General features: G+C 41.1%; 1 protein-coding gene and 1 long non-coding RNA gene across 3 annotated transcripts in view; one reads left to right on the top strand and one right to left on the bottom strand.

The window, feature by feature from the left end:
* Nucleotides 1-26,504, bottom strand: part of TOX3 (TOX high mobility group box family member 3) — a 105,063-nt gene that overhangs the window by 46,087 nt on the left and 32,472 nt on the right. The gene's annotated exons all lie outside the window — the stretch shown is intronic.
* On the top strand, nucleotides 17,813-23,422 carry LOC115937237 (uncharacterized). Its single transcript, XR_004072555.2, has 3 exons — nucleotides 17,813-18,143; nucleotides 20,289-20,420; nucleotides 22,907-23,422. It is a non-coding gene; the product is annotated as an uncharacterized LOC115937237 (long non-coding RNA).

The raw sequence follows: 26,504 nt of genomic DNA, 5'->3' as shown, positions 1-26,504 counted from the left end.
CCTCCTGCTACCTTCTTCTTCTTTTTTTTTTTTCTTAACATATATTGCAATAACAAATATATTCTGATAACATTTACGTTGCCAGGCAGTTGGCTAAAGTATTGAAAATACAACATGAGCCCAAGAAGTCCTTGCCTTCACGGAGAACATGGCCCTGAGCAGGGAAATACGAGAGCAATCACATGATTAGAGAAATATATGGTGAGGGGTGCCTGGGTGGCTTAGTTGGTTAAGTGTCCAACTCTTGATTTTGGCTCAGGTCGATTTCAATTGTGAGATTGAGCCCCGTGCTGGGCATGGAGTCTGCTTAAGATTCTCTCTCTGCCCCTCCCACCCCCTCTCTCCAAAAAGAGAAGAGAAGAAGAGAAGAGAAGAGGAGAGGAGAGGAGAGGAGAGGAGAGGAGAGGAGAGGAGAGAAGAGAAGAGAAGAGAAGAGAAGAGAAGAGAAGAGAAGAGAAGAGAAGAGAAGAGGAGAGGAGAGGAGAGGAGAGGAGAGGAGAGGAGAGGAGAGGAGAGGAGAGGAGAGAAGAGGAGAGGAGAGAAGAGAAGAAAAAGAAAAGAAAGATATGGTGAAATGTCACCTGTGAAGTATGCCATGAAGAAAGGCATAGGGTGCAGAATGGATTAGAATGGGTGCTGGTAGACCAGCTAGGAAAATAATCCAACAGACCAGATGAGAGATGATGACAGCATGAACTAAGTAGGTAATGGAGGGTAGGGGGTGGGGGGGAGGTGAGGAGATGAGGAAAATTAAGAAGTGGATGGAGTCCCAGGATTTTGACCCTGGATTTGGTGAGTTGAGAGGGGAGAGCGAGAAGGGGCTGTCAAGGAAGACAGCTAGGTTTGGAGCTTGCATAACTGGACACAAGACAATGTCATTCATGGAACTAGGGGAGGCAAAAAAGAGTCAGTCTTGGGGGAAGGGGGGCTGAATCATGGGTGCATTTTAAATGTGTTGGGATTGAGGCTCCAAGAGATGTCTGTAGTTTAAGGGAAAGGTGTGGAATAGAGATGGTGTGTGTGTGAGAGACATGGGTGCAGATGTTCAATGAAGCCAGGGACACGAATGTGCCCTTGGGAGAGAGAACCTACAGAGTGGGGCAAGAGAGGAGGCCAAGGGCAGAACCTTGAGGAACTGGAGTGTTTAATGACCTGGATGTAGATCCAGCAAAGGAGCCTGTGAAAGTGCAAGGGTTATAGATGGCAGCTTAGAGAGGGTAGTATTCCTGAGGTCAGGAGAAGGCTTCAGGAAGAAGACAGGGATGAGCGATGGTAAATACCGAGAAACTCAAAGTACGAGGAGGCTGATGTGTATCTGTTTGTTTTAGTGACACCCAGGCCCTTTGCCATTCACAAAAAGCACAGAGCAGAAATACAAGGGAGGGACAGACAGGACCCCCGGCCCTCGAGTTGTTGTGAAGGCAAGACAGACAGACTTGCAACAACATGGAACCATATCCAAAAAAACCCTCAAATACTTACTCCAGGTTTGGTGGGAGAATACAAAAGGAGGAGCAAAAGGGCATGCTGTGGCTAAGGACAAATTACAAATACAGGCGACCCCTGAACAGTGTAGGGGTGAGGGGCACCAACCTCCACACTGTCGAAAATCCACATATAACTTTGATTCCCAAAAAACTTAACCACTGACAGCCTACTGTTGACCAGAAGGCTTACTGATAACATAAACAGTCAATTAACACATATTTTGTATGTTGTGGGTATTATATACTGTATTCTTCCAATACATAGCAAGCTAAAGAAACAAAAATGTTATTAGGAAAATCATAAGAAAGAGAAAATACATTTACAGTTCTGTACAGTATTTACCCAAAACATCCACATATAAGTGGACCCAGGCAGTTCAAACTTGCCTTGTTCAAGGGTCAACTATATAAAGAAAATATGGATACCCATCATGAGTTCTTGATTTATTATGGAAGAAAAGATGGTAAGCATTATGCCCATAGCATATAAATTACCCCTCAATAGATAAAGAAGAGTCTAAAAATGTCTGTCAAGGAAAATTCCTTAGAATCAATGGACAAAAAAGATTTTCTTACAACAATGCAGAGATGTACCTTTTGGGATTAGTGAAATGGCCTTGCTCACCTAGGAACTGTAAGTGCTGTATGTTCCAGAAACTTGTCGGTGTCCGGTGGTGACAAGCAGAGGGCCACTCAGTGCTCACGCCTCTACCTCATATCCCTCCCCATCGCCTGAATTATCAGGGGCCACTGAAGCAGCTGAGACAGAGGTGACAAAAAAGGAGAAAGAAAAAGACCTCCCCTTCATCAGGAGTGGTACAAAAGGGAGTAAAACCCGCTTTCTCAATACCCTCTCACTGTTAGGAAAGGTCACATATTAAAAGGTATTACAGGTTGACTCCAACCTCAAGACTTAATACTAATCTAGGGGCAATTCAAAATTAAACATCCACGTATTGAACAAGAAATACCTCTAATTTCCGGCTTTATTTACCCACACACTTTAAGTATGAGGAACTTCCAGATGTGTTCAGAAGAAAAAGACATCCACTAGGAGAAATGGGATTAAAAGCATTACGCCTGTCTCTGGGACAACAATTGTAAGCTGGAAATGGCCACTGTCGCGTGTCTTCACAACACTGTTTTAAAAACAAGAGAATCAGACTAGAATCTATAGTTGAAGTTAAGGCAGGAAATAGTAACTGGACATTTGAGGAAATTTCTCGTAAAACTTGAAACCATTCCTCACAAAGCAATTTGGTTTTGATAAACGTTGGTGTTGGGGCTCTTTTAAACTGACTGCAAAGCAAAGTGCGTTCCTACAAGGCTACAATTTTTAGAACCAAAAATATAATGATTAAGAAAATATGGAATAAATTCTGAAAGAAAAAATAATGATTAATTGGGAAGAGTGAATTCCATCCACCTTCCCCATTCTGATATTGTATAAAGAATGAAATTTGACCACATGGACTCCTTCCCCGTTCATCTGAGGTCCTGTCAGCTCTATTAAGTAAGCAGAAAACTTCCATGTCCCCAAACTTGGGTAACTGACAACATACTTTCCCTATATGTGACCTCCTGGGATATATTTTCTGCCTCTACCATACCCCCCAGTCTCCCGACTTCGTGCCCCATCTCCAACTGAAATGCTTCTTCTTTCCACCCCCAATCCAACAGGCCCTTGCCCGCAGCTAGTGGGCCTCCGGTCGAAATTCCTTGCATTCATCAAGATGCAGAGCAAACACCTCCTCGGCAGAAACCCTTCTCAGCTCAGGCCACCAGAGTTGCCGTCTCCTTCTTTAGAATCTTCAAAGCCCTTCCTTTCCACCTCTTTTATGGCACTCAGCATGTGCTGATAATACGGAATTCTTCCTATGCTTCACCCCACCACCTACTTCCCCCACTACACTGGAAGCTTCTTAAGGGCAAGGACCATCTTGTCTCCTAGGACTCTTTTGCAGGAATAACTATCCACAGAAGGGAGACAATTAAGTTTTTGGATTTATCTTTTCATTTTCCATGAACTTTTTTTTTTTGTTTTTTAGTGTTAGAGGAAATACCAACTGAAGACAAAGAAAACAAAGGTCATAAGAGTAAAACATAACAAGGAAAAGGGATTCAAGCCTTAACATTATATTATCTGGGTGCAAGGAAATAGACCCGCTCCAAATGGTCTGCAAATCTACAACATTTGACTCATTTATTCAACAAAGGTGTACTGAGTCTTCATTACGGAATATATAAATAGACACACACACACATACATGTACACACAAAGGATTAAAATAAGCCTTGGAGACATGAGCACCAATAATATGTACGTCCCAAGAGGCACGATCTATCTCTTTATTATTAGGTTTCTGATCTCAGCAGAGCCCCTGTGAGCACTCAGCAATCCCTAGTAACTCTTCCTATTCATTTTCTAGAGCAGCTCTATCAAACCTCTGCCCCTCCCCGCTCCCCCCTCCAGCATTCTCTCCCATCCTCCTGTAAAGAACTTTGTTCCTTACCAAGAAACAGGCAATCAGTTGAATTCTTCACCTGTCACCCCAAAAACCAGCACCTGAAATCATCCTTTTCCTTCCCTTGCCAGAAAAAACATGTTCTTCCACTGCTACTCTAAATCCCACCTCCATCTAGATGTGACTCCATCAATCCACCTCTCATTTGGCTCTTCAGCTTTTCCCACCCCACTGGTTCCTCCCTCAACTTACAAAAATGTTCCAACCCTGTTCATTCCTGGGGGGAGAGGGGGTAACCACTGAGACCACTGAGTCCCTCTCAAATTAGTATCACCTCTCTCCCCCATCCGCACACCTGATCTTTCATTCATCCTTAACCCTCCTGCCATCAGTCTTCCTCTATTTAATAAACCCCTGTCATTACCAAATCCCATGGACACTTCCCCACAGCGTCATGGTCTCAAATGATTACTTTCCCTCCTCTGACACATTCAACCACGCGAAAAGAGTACTTTCATTTGAAAACAGTTACTCTTAGTTTTCTCATCCCCCTGAAGATTTCTCAGTTTCTTCTTAACACATGCTTTGATAATTCATCACGTCCGATGTGTCAACCACCACCAACTCTCCAGTCTAAGTAACAGTCGTTATACTGAGTTGCGTGTCTTACCAACAACTCAAAGTCAACAAACCCAACGCAGAGCTTTCCTTTACCAATCCTCTGCTTTTCTTTTTTTTTTTTTTTTTTTTTTTAAAGATTTTATTTATTTGAGAGCGAGAATGAGAGACAGCATGAGAGGGGGGAGGGTCAGAGGGAGAAGCAGACTCCCTGCCGAGCAGGGAGCCCGACGCGGGACTCGATCCCGGGACTCAATCCTCTGCTTTTCTTGACCAACTGCAGACAAGTTCCCTTCAAGGAACCAGCCACTATCAGTTACATCTTCCATCTGAAACATCATCCTTGACCCTTTCTCTCTTTTTCCACGAAAGGGCATTCAGCTAGTCCCCTGGCCAGCTACACATACCTTCTTTCACATTGTTCTTCTCATGGCATTGCCAGTCCCAGCCAGCCCTCAGATCCCGGTCCAGATTAGAATCCTTCTAATCCATGTCTGGAGTTACCTGCCTTTCCATTTATCTTCCAAATAACATTTTTATTACACCGGAGAACAAAATGGGTAATACCGAAGAGTAGATGAACAGAAAAAGCATTTCTCACCCCACCTGACACACCATTCAGTATTCTGTATAATGCTTTCCCAACGTTTTTTGTCTTTCCTCTCTACAGTGTATGGTGTAATCTCTCAAATAAAATTTGGGACCAAAGTGCATATGTAATCCTTTTTAAGCTTAAAGATATTCCCCAACCATTTTCCTCACTGCTACCTTCTAAGATGTGACTTTTAATAGCTACGCAGTATGCCAACGCATGGGCATGGCATAATTCACATCATCAGTGCTCAGTAGGTTTAGCCTTCCAAAATGGAAATCTGACCATGCGTGTCCTTGTGGGGCTTAAAACCCTTCAAAAGCTGCCCACAGCTTACTGATTACAAGCTCTTTGCCTCAGTAGGGCAAAAAGGCCATTCACAAATGGACGTGACCTTATCTATACAGCCTCATTCCCTTTCCTTCCCCTCCCCACTGTCAACCTCACCCCCTCTACTCCCATGATCCTCTGCTTCTTGGTTCAGGCCATTCTCCTGGAAGTGCTCTCTTCTCCTACTATCCGATGGTGACAGGTCTTGCTGCCAAGATGCCTGGGCTGTCTTTCACACTGAGTATGACTGTTTGTCTGTCTCCCTCATTAGTCTGTGAGCTCCTCTACGAGACACATCATCTTCTTGCATAGCTAAAGACTCAGCAGCCCCTCAAATTTGTGTTAAATAAGCAGGGACCATGGGTTTTCATTCAGGAGTCACCAGTGCAGGACTTACTATCTAATACCTATTATAACAAAAGCTCAAAGTTACTGAACGTTAAGTGTGCACCATGTGAAATGTTGTCTGAACTTCATAGTTGCAATTTTATATGTATTTGGATAATTATTTGCCGGACATACTTGCCCTCCCCATGGAAAGGTCATAAGGGAACCACTTCCCTTTCTGTTCACTATTTTGTTCTGAGTATTGGACACACTGGGTGGAACATGGTAGGTGCTAAATTAAGGTTTCCTGCATCAATGAACACCAGACCCTGGAAGTCACTAACAGTGTAATCTTCATCCTTAAAGAGTGGAAACTCAAGTACAAACGCTTGGGCTGGGGTGTCATATCAAAACTCAGATGATGGTTCAGTATGGTTTCAATGTCCCCTGACAAATTTTCTGAATGTTTCTTGTCTCTCATGAAAGAAGACACGCACAGCCATATGCCAAGCAGTGCTCAGGGCTGGATGCCACGTCGCCCGGAGCAATAGAAAGTTGGGGCTTTTGAAGGACTCCCATCTGAACAGCTCAGATAGGCCCCCTTAACAGGACAAAAGGCCGACCTTGAAACAGTACTCCCTCAGTTGTTCCTGGCTTTGTACATTACATCCATTTTGAAAAACGGAGCTCTACAATGAACTTTGGTATCAAATTCTTTTGGCAATATTCTGAAAATGTTTTAACAGAGCCACTGATGCCAGTCACTTTTAAAACTTCCAAAAAATTCCTTTGTTTGCCTTTTATGTAGAACATTCCGGAGAAGCTGCATTTTCAATATACCGTACCTGGGACTCAACACAGATGGCCAATCAAAGCTAAGTCCCTCTTCCCCTTCCCAACTGAGTCGGGGCTCCAAACGTTACCAGGTGTTACCGGCTATGACAAGAAAAATAAAAGGCCATATCTTTGCTTCTGATTTGCAGAATGATGAAAAGCATCTTCTTCTTCTTCTTCTTTTTTTTTTCCTCAAGAGTGGAGTCTTTCAACTCTCAATTTTGTTTTCATGAGAGCCACAAGGTAGATCAGACAACCCAACTGACAAAAAAAAAAAAGTTCACCCCAGCTTTCGTTCTGAGAACAGTCAGATCAAAAGAATTTTTCTGAAGGCAAAACAGGTGGGTTTTTCCCCTTTATACTCACAAGTGAAACAAATATGTACTTTGTACTTTCACTGAACACAGAACTGGTGGACAGAACCGCGCTTCTCTGGGCTTCGTTAAATACTCACATCTGCAAAGGACTCCTGTCTTGCAAAGGAAAAGGAGGACTAAACCAGTGACTTATCACTGGGGCACAGGGGAACAGGAACTCAGAAGCAGCATTGCAAACAACTCGTGCAGAATAAAGTGCAAGGGAGAAATAAATGTAAGGAAATGTTAAGAAATATTTAACCTTATTCACACACCCCTCCCTCCCCCCCACACACACTCACTCACTCACTCACTCACGCCCACATGCCCATCGACCCACTTCCTCTCAGAAACCGGCTCTTTGGAATGGTGAGAGCTACAATCTTTACTCAGGTTCAGCATATCCATAAATTGGACCATAAAATAAAAGTTGTAATGGTGAGCTCCCAGGAGAGGTTTAAAAATAAACGTCTAAATAAACGACAGGGTGATGAAAAGCAATAAAGCACTTTTTATACCAAATCTCATCTGAAGAGAATTACTTACTGGCAGGAATAAAGAGAGACAATTGGTGATAAATGTCTGACAGCCCTAAATACTCTCTTTGTCCTTCTCGACCCCTCTATTTCTCCCCAGGAAATGTCCCCAGTGTTGTATTTTCATCCCAGTCTGTCTCGCAGAATCTTCTTTAACAAACTGTGCCTTGGTTGGAGAACATGCCTTCTCCTCCAAACCTGCAGAGCCTTTGTTTCCAGCTCTTGAACCCCCACCATTCCTACAAAGCCTTCCCCTTCATTTGGAAGAAAGGTGGTAGATATTTCCCAAACTCCCATCCCTTTAAGTGCCTAATTACCCAGACAGCTCATCACTGCCACTCCCTTCTACTCAACGTCAGGACTTGAAGATGCTTTTCCAGTGTTTTCTAACTCTCCCTGCAGACGTGTGCTCTTTAAACATTTATCTGCACCAATATTGAAAGGCTCGAAGGTTCTATCTTAGCAGAGCAGGCCGTTTCTGACTGATAATCCCAAACTCCCCTTATAACCTTTCCACCCATAAGTTTAGGAATAATTTTCCTGGCTCTTCTTCCAACTCCCAAAAGAATCCTCCCATCCTGGCAGACAAATCTGCTTGTCATTGGCCGCTACAGCGGACTGTTTTCTGCAAGTCGGGCTCCTCTTTCCATCGGGTAGCAGGGACTGGAAACCCCTTGCACTGTGGTGTGGCCCTGCCCCCAGCTCTCACACACGCTTTTACCACTGCAGTGTGAGCAGAAAGGATGGGCGTCACTTTGGGGCCCAAGCGATTGAGAAGTAGGTGTCGCTTTCCCACTTCCTGTCCCGGCTGGCTATTGGCACTTAGAAGGAAGATGGCAGAGCCTCCATCACCCTAGGTTCACCGCCAACCAGATCACCCTTGAACTGTACAGGTGAACAAGAAATACACTTCTACTAAGCGCACCCCATTTCACCATTGGGGTCTACTTGTTACAGCCATTAGGCTATTCTCACTGGGCCACTGTCGTCTCCTGTCTCCTCATATTGCTCATGCTTTTGAGGCCATCGCCATGGTTCTACATTACTAAGATCATCCCGTGTCCTTCATGTCCTTCAGATCTCTGACCAGATCCACCTCTCTAATAAAAATTTCCACCAAAAATCATCCTCTGGACACATGTATTGTTTACATTACCACTCACTTGCATCTGGTTCCAACAGGCTTTCAATCCCTCCCTCAATAAGTATTTATTCAATACTCAACATCAGATATGCAAAGTTTCCACCAACCTGCTCATATGATACTGGAGGAGGAAGAAGGGTTTTTTCTCGTTTGCATGATTTCCTGTGACAAATCATCCACCTGTGTCACAGGCCAGTGGGTACAAGAGTTTATGTCAACTGGCCCACAAGGATTTAATTTGCTTATTTATGACAACACCCTCCTTAGCACCTTCCCAGGAAGGGGGGGGGGCGGATAAATCCCCTGTGAAGAATCCCTAAAAATGGGAACAGTGCCTGCTGTGGTGGAAAAGGGCATGGGTTTGCAGTCTGGGGGACATGGGTTCAAATCCCACCCACCAGCTGGGGTGATAGAAGCTCTTCACAAGTTCTTTACATCCTCTGAGCTCCCACTTCCTCCTGTATACAAGGGAGCTAATACTGAAGTCGGCCTTGCAGGACTGTTCTCCATCAGCTGATGAGAGATGTAACCCTGTGTACCTTGAAGACATCATAATAGCGGCTTCCAAAGAGTCCACGAGTGCTTTTGGAAACAGGGAAGATCTTCCTGTTCCTCAAAAGGCAACTCCCCCGGTGCCTTACTTCTCTTCAAAAATTCACTGGAGATGAATTCGAAGAGAAGATTCGTTGGGAGATGTGGAGAATAGCCATGTGACTTTTCACTAATAATTATCAAAGGCTCTGGCAGTGAAGGGAAGGTTAGGTCCCAAATTTAGCACTCTGAGTCAGCTTTTCCAGATCTTACTAGCTCTGAAACATCTAAGAGAGAGACCGTATGAACAGCAATGTTTACTGGCAAATTTCAGTACACTGTACCTTGACCATGACCCAAGGATGCATTAGTGTCTCCCCTGGTTGCAGACACAGCTGATTCTCAGAGAAGTCCAGTATCTTGTTCGAAAGTCACATAGTCCACCCACGTGGGGTGGACACAGGATTCGAAGGCAGTCTGCCCATTGCCAGATGGTGCGCTCTTAACCACCACCACGATGTTGATACGCACCGTGGCCCTTCCAGAGCCCAGCTGGCACACATAAAATCTCCAAATTCTTGGAGCAAGGCACTGGATCCTAAAATTTCCCCCCCTAGAGTCATCTAGAACTTCTCCAAACTACCCTGGGGGTGTGGGGGAGAGCAGAAGGTCATCCACAAAGCCCTATTTCGGTATCGTGAAACTCAAGGATCACATTTTCTTCCATTTATTCTCAGTATAGACTTTTGACATGAGAAAGGTGGCCAGCCGCCCCCACCCCGTCATCAACAATGATCGAATACTACCATCACGAACCACAGGCTGGTGAAAAGGGGCGCTCGATCCAGTCTTACTAAATGCTGTTCACAAAAGAGTATCAAGTTCTACCTATGAGTTTTTTCTCATTCTTTTTAACTAAAGACTTAAAAGCCTACATAAAATAGTAACCGGGAGCTTAAGAAAACATGTAAAATACCATATAATCAAGATTGTTTAAATGTATAAAACTGTCAAGTAGATTATCCTTTATGCAATTCAAATGAGCCTTTGGGAAACAGAATTAACTGAGGGCAAACAAGAGCTTAACTTTAAAAGACAAAGAGTTGGCTTATATCAAGTTGACACTTCCAGATAAGATACCGCATTATACCAGGTTATACTCGCAATAATAATTTTTGATTGGCATATCATTTGCCACTAACTACTGCTTGGCTCCCACAGAGCACACGCAACATACTATAAACTGTTTTGAAAGATGTCTTTGTATTGTTCAATATTTACAGGGTGTGTTATTTTATAAATGCTCGAGTTGGCATAAGTTAAAAAAAAAAAAGACATTAAAATATTTCAGATCAAAATGATCTCCTCTGCCTTACAAAAGAAGTGCTCTCTAAGGACAGGTGACAATTCTGTTCAGAAATCTTCACACCAAGGCTAAGTAAATGTTCAGTGGTAAAAACAGAATTGCTTTGTTCAGCTGCACAAACAGATTTCTACATCGCCTCTATTTGCGTATTCCTGAATATCCCCTTTCAGATCCCACTTTTATGGGGAGCAAAATCAATTTTCCTTGGGACAAAAAAGTGAGATCTGGTCTAATGATTTTAATCTTTTAAATAAACATGAACTGAACTTGGAGCACAAGCTTTTCCCTTAAGAAAAGATCTTTGTTGTTCAGAAAGATCTCTTTCAACCTAGGAGCAGTTAATGCCAGCCACAAACTAACCTGGGAAAAAAAAAAAAAAAGGAAAATCTGTATTTCTACCAATGTCCTTTTAAAAGAAATAGCGAATATTAAACACACACACACACACACACACACACCCCAGCACAAACACACAAACCCGGCAACCACATTATCTTCCTCCAAGTGCAGACTGACGTTAAGTTTAATTTTTGAAGCAAATGAGGCTCCCCAATTCAATTTTAAACAAATAGAAAATGAGAAACAGAAAACTCTACCATAAAACTTTTATGGCTACTTCGCTAAAAAAGCACACTCATGTTTATGAAATAGAGTCTCCCTTAGCCTCAAAAGGGGAATTATTCTGAAATTCGGCAATGCTTCAGGATCCTCACAAACACCAGCCCGGTTCAGCTTTTCCAGGCCGGTTTCAGCCCTGCTAATAGTTATTGTTTGTACAACTGTAACCAAGTACATTACCAACCAGTTGTTCAATCTATATAAATTTAAGAAACACACATTGCCAAGGAGTGACTCATATATCAGTCTATTATATGCTACAGGGCTGACTGTATTAAACAAATCACTCTGCCTACAGCCGAAGAATAGAAGCTATATACAGAGCAGAGGTGATTGTCTAATTTAAATCTTGGCTCGCTTCCCAGTGCTGTACAAGATTCCAATTTGTGGAAATGTTGCTCTTTGCTACTGCTAGAAAGGCTGCAGAAAATGGTATTGGGAGTCTTCCAGAAATATGTCTGCAAAATGCCAATCAACAAGTCACTAAAGATTAACAGTATGACTGTACCAAATTAATTTAAATTATAGAAACATATGGCTAGGATGTTTGCTTTGCACTTAAGACAACACCTTCCTCACGACGAGCTAGGTTTGCTCCACGGTATAAAATCCCAGCCCAATGTTCAGATTCCTGCAAAACGTGAATATCAGCTAATAAATTGGGAGCTAGAGGTCCTTGCGGAGCCAGTCCTTTTGAAGGTTTAGGGTCTTCTCTCGAATCTATTCAAAACATATGGGAAGGTACGTTTCATCGCAAGGTAGTTTTCTCCTCCAAAGATATAAAGAAAATATCAACGTTATTCAGCGACTGAAAACAATTTGCTCTGTAATGTGAAGAAAATTCTGGCTTTATTGAGATTTGCCGTAGAACCCAGAGGATGATGCAATCTAATGCACATTATTCCCGATTCTAAAATATGAGTGGGCTAAGAATTTAATAACTAGCCAAGAGAAATGCACCAATTATATGGCCAAATCACGAAAATCAAAAGACAACACAATTTATACCCCGCCAACTGCTCTCAATATATATGACATTCATGCTGCCTCCCCATTATTTTCACGCGGATCCTTAATATATACAATCATGTCATCAACCAAAAGGGGGGAAGTCAATGGCACTTCAAGCCACAGTTACACATTAGTGTACGCTGTATTTCAACTGAATAGGAAGAGAACTGTTTTATGTTTCTCTCCACTGCTTTTCTATTATTGCCTAGCTAATGGAAATACATCAAACAAATGTTCTACAAGAGCAATAAATATTAAAGTTGACCTATCCATCTGGGAGAAATGAGAACAATACTGCTCACTTTTAGCCCAAATATGACACTGATAAATGGAGCGATGAGATTCCATCACACTCGCAACAATCTGGGCCGGGGCCCCCGCGTGATCCTGGTACCAGCAATTTTCTCCATTCATCTTCATTAGGCAGTCACTTGACCTGCCTCCCGACATCCCTGTCAAATCAGAACCTTTGGGGGGCTTGTTGTACTTTCTAACAATATAGCCTAAATGTGCTCTTCATTTTTTTTTTTTTTAGAAGCCAGAAGAAGGCCTCAATGAGCATGAAAGAGGGTGCGAACAATTCCTCTGGATGCAAAGAGACATCAAATGTTACTCATGATTAAAAGGGAAAGCATAGTATGAAACGGGGCTGTGCAGCCCCCCTGCTCGCCAGCACATTGCCAAGGTGGCAGGGGAGGCCGGGGGGGGGGGGAGCAACGCGCACCCCCTGGGCCGTACAAAGACAATTAGGTATTCAAATGAAGGATATATGCGGGGCTTTATCACAGATGTAGAAATACTTTCCATTTCCTTCCTCAATCACAGTTGCAAGTGAGCTGGAACAAGAAAGGAGGACATTCTTACCTCGCACAATGAGTGGGTGTCATCACATTAGTGGTTTTACATTGCAGTTCCCATTATTTTCTATTTCAACGGCATAATAAGAGGGGTGCTGATTTGATTATTCCGTAATAGTGACAATGAATACCAGTGCAATATAAAATTGCTATTATAACACAAAGCTACTAATATGATTCACAAGACCCCCTGGAAATTAGGTTTTATAACTCTGATCACAGGGGAAAAATTAGAAAGCCAGTAGGCAAGAAGAGAATTAGGTGTTCCCACACGGGTCTTAGCAAGGCAGGCAGCTGCTCAAAGGAAGCCAGGCGGCGTCTCCTTCGGACGACATACAAAACCCAGTCCGTGTGAATTATCTGAGATGCACTCCTTTGCGTCTGTCTTTATGGCATGTGTTCCAAATACTCATAATGTTAACTAAAGCTATGTTCGAGTGTAGTGTTAAGGCAAGGTTTTCTGATTCAAAGAAATAAAAGCATGCTAGGCAAAGTACGAAGAATCCATCACTTTTCCCAGAACCAGATTTTTAGGGCCAGATTCTAAAAATCCACAATAAAGAGAATGATAGAAGTAAAACTGCCCCAGGATTCAGGTTAAAGGCCCTCTTTTATCCCTGCCCTTCACCCCCAAATACAAAGGATGTCAACCTCGTGATCATGGCTAAACCAATCTCCTCCCTAGCGGTCCTGGAAGGATCTAAGACCCAGCTCAGGATCCGTTCAGCAGGCAGGGAGTGCATGCCTGGAGCCTGAGGTGCTAACCAAGCTGAAAATACGCTTTCCCTCTCGCTTCAAACACAGACCTGCCTGGACAGGGAGCGGTCGTGAGTACAGAAGCCCTGGACAACATCTCTGGCGCCCCCCCAAGTATGAGGTAAAGATGCAAGGCCCTCTACAAAAGTTCTTTCCAAGTCAGTTCTCTTCCATCTACTAAGGGTGTATAAGATGTCTAAGATGAGCAAAAACCATGGCAAGCATCAATCTTTGGCTTCAACACAAGAGTCACCGGCTCCAAAGTGACAACTGTAAATTCTTGCTTCTGACCCAATGTGAGAAGCGATACTCTTATGTAGGCCAGAAGTCTTCCACCTCAGCAAAAACGGGGCGTTGAAGAACTGGAAAAGGATCTCCTGTTACTTGTAGGACAGGATTTTCTTCTCCAAAGAAAAGAGATGCTGCTATATTTAAGAGACCTAAGAGGAACAACTTGCTAATGTTCTGTTGGCAGAGGAAGCCACATTGCATCCAATTGTACTCTGTGTCTGCATATTTCCTTCGCGTGTTTCAACATCTGTTATTGGAGGAGGCAGCACGACAGCGTGAACAGAAACCAAGGGTTATGTAAATAAAACAGGTACATCCCACGCACATCACCCCCTCAGCACAGGCCCTAACTCCTGACACAGCCTTGTCATCAACAAATACCCTGCTCATCGACCAGGACTGGTACCAACCACCTCAGCAGCATTGGATCGTATGAACCAATGGTATCACACTGGAATGCTTCACAAAGGGTTCCAGAACATTAAAATGCTGCCAAGTTTCTCAGGCAGGGCACCAGAGAAGCATTTCCAAGACTTGGGAAGGCTGACAGTGACACACCTACCAGATACCAAGTGTTGATCTCCAAACCTCTGCACTCAATGCCACTATGCTTTCGAATAATCCATATGCCAATGTGTCTTAATAACAGTATTGACTGAGCACCTTCCGTACGCTGGGTATTATGCTAATCATGTCCCTTTATCTTATTTCTCCTTTACAACTATCTTAGGTTTCACAAAATCTAAGACACCATTGATGGTAAGATAAAACCCAAGTACAGATATCCTACAACGTGGAAAAAATGTGTGCCTTAGGTTGATGAAATACGGTATTATTATTAGTATTATTATTATTACTACTACTATTACTATCCCCATTTGTACCTAAGGCTCAAAGTTCAGAGAGGTTAAGTAACCTGTCCACAATCACACACCAGGAAAATCTGGACTCAAACTGAGAACGGTTGGATTCTGACATCTTAAATTCTAAATAAGTAGTCTCCAGCTATTTTTATTACATGCCTCTACTAAAGATATTCATAGAAATAATCATAGTTAACACTTTTCTAATACTTGCCATGGTGCCAAACATAGTCCAAAGCCCTTTTTATGTGTTAACTCATTAAGTCGCCACAACCACCTAAGAGACTGGTATTATCGCTGTGCCCATTCTACAGGAGAACAAACTGAGCACCTTGGCCAAGGCTACATGGTGATGCAGACAAGCGGGCTCCAAAGCCCACACTCTTGAACCACTGTACTGTCCCTCTAAAAAATGGGCATCCACCCCCAACATATGCAGATTTACTTTTTTATAAATTATATACACAATGGCTGCCAGCTGATAAATTATGCATATTTTAATACATCAAAAATTATAATAAGAAAGGACTGAAAATATAGAATTACTAATATTTTCTTCAGCCATAAAGGTCACTCCCTGAGCTCTGGGAACCATACTGGGAAAACCACTGCCCCCAAGCCACTAATCTAAACAGATTTGTTTTGACAAACTTCCCTACCGAGATGCCACCAACGAAGCTCCCTTGGCCTTCCTTCCTGGGGTAGCATGGACTCTTCTCAATTAAATCGTACAATTACTTGAGGGAAGGTAGAAACAGAAAAGGGAAGGAGAATATTACAGTTTCCTGTCACTTGAATACCCACCAAATAAAACTTGGGCCATGTCAATAAGGGAAAAGGGGAAACCAGCCCCCCCCCCAGGTAGCTTATCAATACATGGTATCCTGAGACACTACAACTCCCTTTCTTCCTTGAAGTTCCTTCCCACCCTCTAATAAGAGAAACAATAAGCATCTCTTGAGTGCCCACTGTTTGCCAGCCCATGTGCAGTACCAGGAACACAAAAATAAAAGCTATAGTCATTCAGGAACAAGATTTTACAGTCAAAACTAGGAGGAAAAATCAAACATTAGTGGAAAAAAGCCCCACTCTCCCATGCTTCAAGTTTAATTCTTACTTCTAAAATGTCTTCCCTTAATATTAGCCAGAAAGCCAGCCTCCAGTAAGATAAGCACCAATAAATACTATGCAAGTCAAACCTACAAGAACAGACCTTCAAGAAAAGGAAACAATTTTCAGATCCATGCTGCCATGTTTAATGAAAAACAGTGAGGTTTCTAAGAAAATCTTTAGTATTGAAGTTTGACCAAAAAAATTACATTGTAGTCAAAATGAAGAACTCCACAAAGATCTCTCAAATGTTACTTTTTAACAAAACTAAGAGCAGAGGAAGTATTTTACAATCATTACAAAAAATTTTTTTGAGAAACTAACATAAGAGAATTCCATGATACCCTACTGAAGACTAATCTCAGTAACTCAGTTTCTAGGAATTTGAAAACACTGTCAAATAATATTGCTTCTTCCATTAAGTATAACATTGGCCTGCCGGTAGAATTCTAATGCTACTAATAAAAATAACAACGCATTTTTTTCCACATTATTTTAAATCAGGGGTTGGCAAACTTTTTCTTAAAGGACCAGATCATAAATATTTTAGGTTCTGTGGGCCATCGGCTCTGCCTGAGGTGGCATGAACTCAACCACAGAAGACAGTACATAAATGAATGAGCGTGGCTGCATTCCAATAAAACTTTATTGACAAAAACAGGCAAACCAGCCCACGGGCCATAGTTGGCCGACCCATGTTTTAAATTATTATTTGTATCTATTGAGTTTCTTTTACAGATTAATGTTCATCAGGCTCTTTTCATCATAAAAATTATGTTTGTTCATTAAAGACATTTGGAAAGTATAAAACTGCAGAATGAGGAAAGAACACTGGACTATGACATCAAACAAGGGCGAGGTTCCATGCCAGCTGTGGGACTCTGAGCAAGGGGCTGACCATCTCAAAGTGTGGGTTTCTTCACTCACAAAATCAAGTTGATGACCATCCTGACTTTATAGCGTCATCCACCGTGAGGACCAGACAAGTGAATGTGCGTAAAGCGTGAGTCCACCACTTGCTCAACTTTCTTCTAGTTGATCTCTGATGATATTAAAGAACACCCAGCACAATGCCAACATAACTAAGTAGGATGCACTCCTATGCTAAGAATGAGCAAATGAAAACAATAAAAGGACGGAGGGAGATGGCAAATTTTGACCTTAGTTTCCAAGTTAAAATAAAACCTGAAACTCCTAATGTTTTCTAAAAGAGAAAGGCAACAGAAAGTAATCGTTAACATTTAAACTGCATTGGTAGGTTTTCTAGAGAAAATTCCATATAATTTGTTTTTCTCGAACTCCCAAAGATGACATAAAAAATAAAAGAGCTGCTATTATACAACATGACTTGAACCCAACTATGCATTCACAGAAACGACACACAACAATAATCCAAGAGTGAATGCACCAGACAATCACACATCGCTCCAAAGTCGGCTTCATTGTTGTTTTCAAAATCCAGTGGTCCTATGCTGGTATTTGTCTCCCAGCAGAATCACCACTTTCGTATTCACGACAGTAGGAGATGAGATATTTAACAAAAAATAGGTCAGGAAAATACAGGGATTAAGTCGTTTCTTTTGGCAACATTGGACATGAGGGCAGCGTAGGCCAACCTAGTTGTGCAATAATTTTTGTTGTTGGGAAATGATGAAAAAGCCCAGCATGTTTCCCTTAAGAAGGAGCTCACATTCTAAAATGCAAAGCATGAGGAAATGTCTCTGTGCACCCCCATATACACATATTAGCTGGAGAGCATGATCAGGTCTATACTCTTATCTTGCCCACATGACAACATTTCAAAGCACAGGTGAGATTCAAAGAAGAGAAGAGATGTGGTTTGTTTCACCGAGGGAATAAAGGAAGCTCGTAAACATCTACTGGGATGGCCAAGTGAAGAATCAAGTGTGAGAGACAGAAAGGCAGGCAGGGTGAGGGGCTCGATCTAGAGAAATGGGAAGAGGAGATGAAAGACGTCCGATGGAACAGCAGTCCCTGGTGATGTGTTAAAAGAAGAGAAACTTCGAAAGAAGCAGGATAGTGAAGATCAGGTAAGGAAGGCAATAGATGGGAAAGAAAAGGCCTGGCTAGGAATCTCTGAACCTTACCATTTTGCTACTGTCATGTTAGCCATCAATGTGGTTAAGATATAATGATTAATTTATGCCACAAATAGTTCTGATTTCATTAATCTCTTGCTCAAACAACAACAATCATCTGGCAAATCTATTGCTTCAGAGGGATGACTTACTTGCTTGTTTCCTTAGCTATAATAAATTCTGAATGCCAGGGTCTCCAAACTAAGCATTAAACAAATTGATTGATAATTTGGAAGCATGGGAGTAATTATAGATTATGCTAGACAATACAACTAGATTGGGTTTTCATGAAGCTGATGACTGGATTTTGCCACAAAAATCACTAACTGCTTTGGCGTCCAGAGAATGGCCTCATGGATAAGGCCCAAGTTCCTCCTGGAGAATGCAAAACAGTCAAAATCACATTCAATGAGCTAATAATTTTATATCATGATAAGAATTCAGAATCTCTAGGAAGGTCTCAATTTTCATCTAAACCTGTTTGAAACCTCAATGATAAACTTATTAACTTAGCCCTGAATTGACACTTCTAGTCAAAATTACAATCACTGTAGGAGAAGAGTTTCAGCATTAAACTCTTAGGCTATTTTGTTTACATCCAAGAATTTGGGGAGCCCTGTAATGAAAACTTCTCATGCTAAAAAAAATGCATCAGAAGTTCTTGGTTTCAGGTCTCACTAGGCACATGCCTGAAACACACAAAATGCTTAAGCTCCAATAACCCGTGCGCCCAAAGGTCCAGCTACCAAAGGACAAGAACAAACAGAACAGATAAAGAGGAACACTTTCCACCAGCTGGTAGAAGCCAAGTCCAAGGTGAAGAGGATAGAACACACAAAGTCACTACTGCTTCATCTCAACCCAACCCACTAAGTAATATATCCAATGGGACTGGTAGACAGATTAGAGGCTTTATAAAGTTGCTGCTGTATACAACCGAATGGCTTTGTGAATTCATAGCTCTTCTTTTGAAGAAGGAGGGTTTCTGGACAGTGGAATAACCACAGGCTCATGGTGGCCAGCCCCCTACCATAAGATGCTCATGACCAGAAACATATTGGTCAGGTTCATAAAGTAATGAGGACCCTTTAGAAGCTACAGACAAGGTACAGCAAAGAAGACTCTTAGTGGGGCAGGAGGACAGGGCTGGAGAGGCCTCCAATGATGAGATACTATTTACAATCATTGTAAAGATGAAAAAAGATGACTAAATCACATCTTAACACTCTCCTCCTTAGAACTCTGCCTTTCCTTAGAATGTTCTTCTAAACCTACTTCACGTAAGAAGTGCTACCATTTATAATGTAGTATGGTTTGTGTCAGATTCTCAAAGGAGGTTATCATGGAGACTGGACGTAGCTGGAAGCCTTAGTTAGAGTCACCCACAGAGATGTGAATTCTCCTCAGTGTTCGAAGCTTCCAAAAAAGTGGTCACTGACCCTCAAGGTGATGAGACCCCCACAGCTCATATTTATTATTAAAATGTGTGGTGTCTGGAGCCCCACTACTGGGGCACACAGACACCTGGGATACATACAAAACCTTTGCAGAATTACGGAGTGAAGGTGATAGTTCCTAAATAACCAATTTTACTCAAAGCATGGGGAGAGAAAGGGAATTATGACTTATGTATTATAGCAAACACGGAGACACTATACAAAAGAATGTAAAATCTGCATTAAAAAATAAAACAAGGGACTTTGAAGAGTTGTTGCAAGCTAGTGACTTTGAAGGATAGGACTTCTCTACCTTCTTTGTCATCAGGGTGCTTCTGTGATAAAGTTTAAGAAGGTGGGTCTTTCAGAAGTCACTGACATCTTCATTTCAACATTTATGCTCCACGAACAAGGAAAGAGTTAGGGAAATACTATGTCAGAGACTATTTTTAAGGAAAATGATCTATACTCAATATGTCCATGTTAATGGAGAAAAGGAATGCCACAGACAACCCAGGAGATCAGTTAGTCCAGAAACAGTTCTGAAGTCTAGAAGTCATACACTAAGAAATGAAATCCACCATACTTTTCACAGTTTATCTATGATCTGAATTACATTTTACGAGGGCTAATATCTTTTCTTCCTCTTTTTGGTATCTAGATTATATTATTTGAAAATAATAATCTAACCATGTTGGGTGGCAGAAGAAAGCCCAGGAAACAGAGAAAGTAAATCAGATAACTTAGCTACATCCCAACCAAGCTATGGAGTTTGCGTGCCTACAATAACACTGTAAGTTTCAGGTTGGTTACAGAACATGTTTAATATTTGATTAAAAATATTGAGCGCTTTTGACGAAGCATGGTAAGCAAAGAAATATGCTATCAAAGCAGAACTCCTCTAAGTTTCCATTTTATAAGAAGTTTCCCTTTGATTTAATTAGACGATCAAGCAAGCCTACAAATATCTGGAGACATTATTATGGAGAGTGATTTGGACAAGATGTCCAGCAGAGATACATTCTGGGTGGGAGAGTAAATTAGTGCAACCACTCTGGACAACAGTTCACCGTGACCTAGTCAAGCCCGTTATCCTACCTGAAAACCCATGAGTTCTACCCCTTGGTAAGGAGATAAAAGGAACCCTTGCATGTTGCACTGGGGCGCAGACACTCGGATGTTTGTGGGGCTACTGTTCCTAATGGCGGGATGTTCAGAACACATCAAATGTCCACTGACAGAGGTGGTATATTCATACAATGGAATACTACAGAGCAGTGAAAACAAAAGTACAGCCCCGTGCATCAACCAAGAGGAGTATCACGAAGATAATAATTGGGGGGAAAACAGCAAGCCACAGAAGGAAATGTACAGCATAATTCCACTGTTACAGAGATGAGAAGTATGCAAAACTGAACAATATATAGTTGAGGGATAACTCGATGCTGGTGAAACCATAAAGAAAGAAAAGGAAATGGTAAATTCAGGAGGATGACTACCTTTGGGGGTGGGGATGGAGGGAGCAGCAAATGGAAAGGACACGGGGGTGGGCGGGGGGGTGGGGGGGGGCTTCAAAATCACTGACAACTTTCAATTAAGTTGGGTGTTGTGTAAGGAGGTGATCATTTTATTATTATTCTTTAAAAGTCCTCATCAATCATACTCTTGTATATAAAATATATTTCATTATTTAAATCCACATGTATAGTTCTATATACATGTATATATTACATACGTAACAATGAAAAGGCTTAAAATGCAACGGAAGAGGGAATAAGCCCAAATCTCTGGCATACGAACAGCCAAAAGATGACTGTTATTAATCAAGTAACTCAAAAAGAAGCATTAGTGTATCGCCAAAAATCTGTGATGTTCCTTCAACCCAGGACAGCCAAGTTAAGGGAAAGTTCCACTTTGTGTATCTTTCTTCTAAGCCTCAAGTATGAATTAATGTTTACTTGGAATTATCTCTATAACTATGCTTGAAGCTAATGTTGCAAGCAATGCTATGTATATAGCCTCATGTTGGCTTGAATGCTTATCATTGCAGTTTTATTACAAAGAACATCTAAAAGATTTCTTTCCAAGCTAAGAAAAAAACAGTACTATAGTAAGGTATCTTACATTAGTGGGTAAAAATACTCCATTTAGAGAACATAATATAATTAGTTTCTATTCCAAGTCTGTCAGTGTGCACTGTTAACCTCTGACAACTATACATGAACCTTTTAATTAGTGTGTTATCTTTGGTGCAATTAATAACTTGTACCTCATGTTATAAGCACTAAAGCCAAATTCTTCAGTTAGTCCTAAAAGTGTTTTGCCATTTAAATGAAATTTTAACATTCAGATCTCTTGCTCCCCAAATACATAAGCCATTTTTCCAGAGCTAGACAGCTTTTTGCTATCAGTGTTCTTTCAAATATTTTACCTAAGACAGAGAATCTCATATTAAATTCAATTTCACACTTGCCAATCACACACACCCACTCACAATTCCTCCAGATGATGCAGTGTGGCCTAATGTGTGTGTGTATGTGTGTGCACACACCACACACAGAATGCTTAAATACACAGAAATACATTAACTGCTAGGGACTGGTCAAACAGATTTTTAGCATACCATCTTCTTATACATTGAACACAATGGTTGATAGTAGCAGTTCTACTAAGATAATTAACCTTTAAATGTGAACTGGCAAGTCCAAAGTCAAAGGTCCATAGCTGTGGTTCTCAAGCTCATGCAATAATGGTGAGTCAAGGTATGTATGAGATAAATCTAAAGGAACCGCACCCCCCAAGTCCTACCTGCCAGAAACCAGAGGTATTTGCTACTGGTAATGGTGAGGAAGGAGCTTGTAAATACAAAATCAGCTATATTCCTCCAACCCCTGGCAACCCACCTCCTCCCCTTGTGCCTCAAAAAATACATGTTGCATTTCCAAGAGAAAGAACAAAGATGGTTAAAAAAAAAAATGATGCCACTTACAAGATAAAATGCAAGGCTCTTTTTTACTCGTCCTTCCCCTTTCTCTTATGTCAACCTTAGATAATCTCAAAATACCTGTATCAGTAAAATGATGCACAAGACATAAAGATTCAAGCAGAGAAAAGTATACTTAGCATGAAGGCCTTAAAGATCTAGAATAGGTATGTTGAGCAGAAATACTTATGAAAAATTTATATTAGAACAAAACAAAAATGGATTTAGTAAAGCTGGATTTAAATTGACAAGAGCTATTTGAACTCGTGACCTTAACCCAAAAATTATCTTTTCAGCTCTCTCCTTAAAATGACCTAATGGAGAAGTCATTTCTTCCTTCCTGAAGTACTTAAAATGGAACAGTAGCCAAACTTTAGACTTGAATACTACTCACCACTAAAAAGATTCAGAGTTCCTTGGAGAATAATGGATTCCAAGCGTTGGAACAGAAGAAAATCAAGATGGACTGGAACTTCTTGTGGGTCTCAGAAAACAAAAATGCTTTCAGAAGTGCCTGGGCTTGAGGCTGACTGGGCCACCGAGGGAGCTCCAGAGGTCACACTGTGACCATCTGAGAATCGACATGAGAATATAGAGTATAATTAATCAGAACAAGTGCATCTTAGAAAAAGCTCTGAGTTCAAGATGCTAAAACAGGAAAGTTCATGTAAAGTATATCAAAAAAGGTTATTTGTAACACAAAAGAGTGAGTCTAAGAAGATATTTTTAAATAAATTTTAATGGGTGGTGAAGCATTCAGATTGGGATGTTCTGTTTCTCCTGTTTAGCATTTGCCTCTTTATAAAGTACAGATCCACATTTTTCATTATGTTGTGTTTGTACAGAAGAATGAAAATGGGAACTCTGAGTAACCCAAATAGTTCCAGAAAAGTAAAATGCATTCCGAGAAAGCTTGAAGGATCCCAGCAACAGTTGGAAGAGTGATCTTAAAGGGTCAGGAAGTTTGGGAACTCTGAGTCCACACTCTCATGACTTAAAAATTTAGCATCCTTAAAAAAAAATTCTTCAGTATAAAATCCCATTGGACTTTATCATTTCAAAGAATACTCAAAAGCAAGCAAAATAGCTACTGCCTAACTGGATGAATACAGAATCCTCAGGGAGGCAGCAGAACACAGTGGAGAAGCAAACTTGGAATCAGATATTCCAGGTTCAAACACCACTTCGCCTATTTCCCAACTTAAAAAACGTTAATGCCTGACATTCCTCCCTCTCAGAGAAAATGAAAGGATCAAATGTGCAATAATGTATTTAAAGTGACAATCCCTATGCCTTGTATTTGTTTGACTGCATCTGTTGGTCCATCTTTAAAAGATAGTTGGACCATTAAAAGAATAAGACATTTTTTATTACCATACTTCAGAAATCAGGACTCATTCTGGAAAAGACAAATATTAGCTCCAGTTGATTTTCTTTTGACTGAATCAAAGGGATAAAAACTTGCCTCAGGAACAGTTGCTAAAGTGCCAGGAAGGTTCTGGAAGAAAAAAACTACAAAGCTGACAGATGGTGGTCAACGTCCTCAAAATGATTCCAGCCCCAAATGCTCTATAACCCAGAACTTTACTCTGGGGATATTCCAACCAACATGAGCCTCTGTTTTCTGTTTACCCAGAGCATAGCTACCACTTAATATGCCCATTTATACAACATATGCCATGTGCTATTCTATGTGTTTATGACATAGCTAGCAACAAAAGAGAACAAGATCCCTGAGCCTGACAAGTGGGGACAGGCAAAGATAGATGACAATCAATAAGAACTGCAAATGAAGAAAATACAAGATAATATTACTTAAAATGAGTTGGTAGAAGGATACTTTTGAAAGGGGGACCAGGAAAAGCTCCTTGGAGGAGGTGATACTTTGAGCTCAGACACACACCATGAGGAGACAGCCTTAACCCAGCACCGGGGAAAGAATTCCTTGCAGAAGAAGGAGTTGGAAAGCCCTGAGTTAAGAATGAATGTACCTGAGAAAGGGAGAGAGAGGGAAGAGAAGAAAAGAGAAGAGAAGAGAGAAGAGGGAAGAAGAGAGGAGGGGAGAAGAGAGAAGAGGAGGGGAGGGAGAGAAGAGAAGAAGAGAAAAAGAGAAGAGAGGAGAGGAGAAGAGAGGAGAGAGGAGAGGAGAAGGGAAGGGAAGGGAAGGGAAGGGAAGGGAAGGGAAGGGAAGAGAAGAGAAGAGAAGAGAAGAGAAGAGAAGAGAAGAGAAGAGAAGAGAAGAGAAGAGAAGAGAAGAGAAGAAAAAAGCAAGCAAGTAAGCAAGCAAACTAATATGGTTTCAGCAAAGTGAAAGCCAAGAAGAATTATGACTTGAGCTTGGACAGGAAGGAAGAAACTAAACAACATAATGTAAGCAAGGTAAGCAAAAAGAATAAATAATATCACTGTTAACATCCAAAAGTTGATCAATTTTCTTTTTGCAATTCCAAACACTATATAGGTACATAATGTCACATTGTGTACAACTGCAGCGGATCAAAAGGAAAGAATGGCTATAATGCATATAGACAGCAAGAGATTATTTTAGGGGCTTAAGAAAACAGAGGTGGAGGGGCGCCTGGGTGGCTCAGTTGGTTAAGCGTCTGCTTCCGGGCTCAGGTCATGATCCCAGAGTCCTGGGATTTTTGAGTCCTGCATTGGGCTCCCTGCTCAGTGGGGAGTCTGCTTCTCCCTCTGCCCTTCCCTGCTGCTCGTGAGCTCTCTCTCTCAAAAAAAAAAAAAATCTTAAAAAAACAGAGGCGGAGACACCAATACAAAAGGCTGAATAAATCACAGCCTTATCCAACAAACACTTGTAAGGACATATGCTGTAGAAAAGGCAACTGGTTCTCCATTTTCACTCATGCCCAACTGAGAGCTATCACTACTAGTAATCTTCCAAGCAATCAGATACACAATGTCACCTGTGTCCTAGAAACATTCTGTGTTATGATAACAGGAGATTTATGGGATATTCGGTACAAGGATGATAAATAACCATCTCCTCTTTATACACTCAATGTAAAGAAATATATAGGACCAGGTCCATACTTCCCAAACAGTCACATAAACTGGAGCTGTTGTAAGAGTAAAGGCATGAGTGAAAATCACAGAAGCCTAGATGAGAAAGAAATTGAAAATACACTGAAAATGGTTTCTCTTGCAGTTAAAATAGGATAATCTATGCAAAGCTCCTAGCAGAGTCCCTCAGATCCTATAAGGGTTCAGTAAATGTTAGTTCCTTTCCAAAATAAAAGCAACACAATTTTTTCTGTATTGCTTCTACTCTAGTTCTAAAGCTAACTCTGAGTAAAAGCAGAGTGATCTAGAATTGCAATGGAAAAGTCGATCAAAAAAAACCTGAAACACAGAACTTTCAAAATAAGGAGGAGTTATTTGATTCATTAAAACTACTTAGCAGAAGGGCAGGGAATTTACATATATTTTTCTAGATGCTTTACATACATTAAACCTTCCAATGGAACTGAGGTGGATATTACAATCTTCTTATTTCTGAAGAAAAAATCATGGTTCAGAGATACTAAGTAATGTCAACACAGGCACAAAGCCAATAAATGACAATGTGGGAGTCAAAGAGAAGGTTTTTAGGCTCCAAATTTAGGTTTTTCCACTATATCAGATTGCCTCTCAGATATACAAATTTGACAAATTCCAAATCATTGGGACCTAAATAAATATCTTTTTTATTAAACACTTTATGTCTTCTTTTGTGTTTCTGGGTATCACTGCAACCATAAATCAAGAGCCGATGCTTTCTAATTTAATTCCACATGACTGGTCTTCAGCAAGATCCTGACTGATACTTAATCCCTAAACTACTCATAGCACACTTCATTCAACTTTGGAACAGCCATTTTAAAAAAGGGGGGAAAT

The sequence above is a fragment of the Leptonychotes weddellii genome, chromosome 16 (assembly GCF_054177405.1).
Source record: "Leptonychotes weddellii isolate Sample4059 chromosome 16, ASM5417740v2, whole genome shotgun sequence".
In the NCBI taxonomy this organism is placed as follows: domain Eukaryota; kingdom Metazoa; phylum Chordata; class Mammalia; order Carnivora; family Phocidae; genus Leptonychotes; species Leptonychotes weddellii.
This window is presented reverse-complemented; position numbering and strand designations above follow the sequence as displayed.